Here is a 3,849-nt window from a genome sequence, read left to right as displayed (position 1 = left end):
GAAGAACGATTGTTCAAAACCACAAAAAGATTACAAGAACTCAAGCACAAAAGAACGAGCAGTGTTTTAAACATTTTAAACATTTGCAGGTTTTGGAGGAACCCCTTCTTTTATTTGGACCGTCTTTGTGAGTGTGTGAGGACAACTCGAGACAAAAGTAAAAGTAAGACTACCTGAAATGATGTAGCGACGTGAAACAAGTGACAGAATCATAAACGTGTAGGCTGTATGCCTTCAAAATATAAATCTGTACAAGTTCAATCAAATAATTATTCATTTTATCCACAAACATTTTACACATCGTTAGACCTGACCCTCAGTAATTATCACATGTAATCGTTGCTGTTAATAAAGTTTTATGTGTTCAAATTATTCATTTAAAGTTTTCTTGCCCCTTGAACAGTTTTACAAATGTTCATGTTGTAACCACAAACCTTAAAGTAAACTTTATGTTATGGATTCTAATTAAAAATATATATATTTTATTCCACTTCACATTTAAGCACCACCTTGTGTCGGTCTCCAACCTGTAAAATGCCAGTAAACACCTTCAAGTTAGTGGCTGTAATGTGACAACTTTTAAAGAGTATGAATATTTTCTCAAGGCCTTGTAAAACAGCAAACTAAAAAAAAAAAATTTAAAAAAGATATTCCTCAACAAATGAAATCACAAAATAAGAACGTGCTGCTGCTTGAACACAGTCTGAGCGAGGACAAGGAACCTGACGTCCACTGAGTGCCACGACGCTGACGGTGGAAAGTGACGGAAACAAGCTGTTCTCTGTGTGTTTTTGCACCTCGTGTGTGTGTGTGTGTGTGTGTGTTTATTCCCAACACAGTTAGCTCCTTATAGCCCAACTTCATGAAAGACCTGCTTATTTCAAGGGTCACACAAGCAAAGTGTGTGTGTGTTAGTGAAGCATACAAAACAGTATACAGGTAATAGATGTGACTTAAAACAACTTCAATCTCAACCAAAACGCCTTAAAACATTGCGTGTACTTTTCAGCTTATAACATTAGGACTAGGATATTTTTCTTTTTCGTTGCTTATAAATTATTTAAACTGTCCGCTTTAATATCACCAGTCATCAATGGAAATCTGAAAACATAATCTCAAAATGCAGAATACGCTGTAAAAGGCTTGTTTTAAGAACATAGAGATTGAAATTAAATACTTACCAGTTGTTGTGTGTCTTCAAAAGACTTCTGATCCGGATATGAATCATAAACGGTCTTTTAAAGCAAATTCTTCTTCTGTTGAAAAGAAAGTGACTTCTGTAGAAAACGATGAATCAAAAACATGAATAGAGGTGACCCCAGATGAGTGATCCCAACATCCTCTCTCCTTTTAGTCTCCACCTTTCCTCAGCACCTCCCTCTCCTCTCTTCCCCTCGATTCCACCATCTGCCTTCATTTCTAATTCACCTTCTGGTCCTCCGAGCTTCTGCTCTGCCTCAGGTCTGATCAGAAGGCAACCCGAGTCAGGGATTCCAGTCGTATATTTTGGTGTTCCTGCACCACCTGCAATCTGTTTAGAGGAAACGGTTGGGTGCACTTCGTCAGGAAACGCATCGTATGAGGCACCACTACAGATGGTCCTTGTTTTCCTTTGAGTTCTGACTCGTGAGAGAGGAGTTTTGAAATCTTCCCCAACTTCTTTCAACTTTCTTTCCAAGCAGCCAGACTTTCTTGTGACCTTTTAATCTTGATTTCTGAAGGTCTTTCGGGTTTTTTATTGAGCTTTTTCCACTCATTTTCTGTTCATTCTTTGTAGCTGACAGCATGTTGGTGTGCTCAGAGTGATGGTTTAGGAATTATTATAGGAGTTATATGCACACCGTTCAAAAGCCTGCCTCTCTGATGGTATGGGGGTGCATTAGTGTTTATGGCCTGTCGAGGCTGACAAGTTACAACTAGAATAGACTATTAGTGAGTAATGACTTCTTGGTTACATTTCTTTCCTGGAGTCTGCAACACATGGGGGAATTTTGTCAATTCATTGAATGTGGACATAAATAGAATTTTTTATGACAATGAAATAAAATAGTTCTTATTTTTATGTGATTTCACATTAAGCATAATATTCATTTAGTCATTCGTTGAACCTTTATTTATACAGGTTAGTCCCCATTGAGCCTCAGGGACTCATTTACAAGAGAGACCTGTTACATACAACATACAGAGTACGGTAGACGAGGAAAAGAAAGTACGAGGGTGGAGGAAGCTAAAAAAAATCATGTCACACACCACGTCCTGGCTGGGGCACAGTGTGAAAGATGAAAAAAAAAAAAGACCTCACAACATAAACAGCAACATACAATGACATCATAATTCATAGAGGTAAACAAAGGCGGTGAGTTGTGGACACTCCAAAGTTCTGATAAGATGATGCAGTGTCTATCAGCGGCACAATTCTGATAAGGCTACAGATGTCCTCGGGTGGGAGTGGGGTTAGGAAGAGCTTCTAGTTTACGTATCCTCCAGGAGCAATTTGAGATAAGTTGGTCTTTCCAAGGTCAGAGGGGAGGACCAGTTCAGATACACAACAATTGTTTTGGGCAGGCTGACTCTACTGACATGTCTACCTTCAGTTCTACTGGTACATTCAATGGCAAATCCAAATAGCTAGATCTGTAGACATTCCACCGGTCTGTGCTTGTTAGCCTTCTCCAAGCTCGAATCCTTCATGCCGGTGAGTCCTAGGAGCTTCAAGTGGCCCACGATTCTCAGAAATCGCGACCAACTTACAGTTCAGCCTCCAAAGCATATGAGCGCTCGAAGCACAGAGTAATCCTTCACATAAGGTGAGCAGCTTTACTATTGCCAAAACTGCTGCCGACGTCTTCCTAATTTGTCTCAGGTATCCACCGATTCCAAAAAGCAGAAACCCTGTTATCATGAATCCAATTATGTATGTGTCTTCTACGTCCTCACCAGACAGCACAGACAGGCACATCATCTTCCAAACACCCCAGGAGTTCACAACATATTCAGCTGCGTGTGTCCCTTCAGGACACGAGGGTTCTCCTGGACTCTGTCTTCTGGTAGAAAAACATTGATCAATTGCGTTGAGACCAGCTGAGCAGATCCATAATAAGTTTAGATTTGGAAGATGTGTAAAGAGAGGCTCTGAGGAGGTTCACAGGACAAGAGAGCAAAAAAGCATGAGGGAGGGAGGAGCGTGTGAAAGCAACCGTCTTCATCCAGAGCAAAAGAGAGACTATATTTCTACTCATTAATATTTCACATTAGAGGTTTAATTTGAAAAACGTTAAGGCTTTAAAAAGATGTGTTTGGATAGATAAGACTTCAGGCAGATTAAAATCTTTTTTTTGTTGTACTAATATTTACAGCCAAGACATGAGTTCAAAATAACAACAAGGCTGCTGGATTACCGAGGCGTATCAGATTATACATACATAAAAATATTTATACGTTGAACCCCGTCTGACCAGTCAAGAACGGAAACATTTGGACTGTGAACGCATCAGGGATTTTACAAGGTCTCATTTTTCTGTTCCAGTTCAAAATAAAATAATTGTTCTGTGATGGTGGCTCAGATGGAAGAGCTGTGACCTCTCAGCAAGAAGCTTCTCCAGATTCTCGTTTCCTCCAGATCAAAAACATGCATGTTAGACTGATTGGTAACTCTAAATTGTCCATAGGTGTGAGTGAGAGAGTGAACGGTTGTCTTGTTTGTCTCTATGTGTCCCTGTGATGGAATAGAGACCTGTCCAGGTGTCCCCGCTTATCGCAAAGTGACTGCTGGGTATGGACACCATAACCCCAGTGAGGAAGAAGCGAGTAAAGATAATAAATGAATGATTGTTCTGTCATTATTGTATA

Source organism: Nematolebias whitei, chromosome 8, assembly GCF_014905685.2.
Source record: "Nematolebias whitei isolate Nwh7 chromosome 8, NemWhi1, whole genome shotgun sequence".
Classification (NCBI taxonomy): domain Eukaryota; kingdom Metazoa; phylum Chordata; class Actinopteri; order Cyprinodontiformes; family Rivulidae; genus Nematolebias; species Nematolebias whitei.
The sequence above is the reverse complement of the archived record's forward strand: the minus strand, read 5'-3'. Positions refer to the sequence as shown.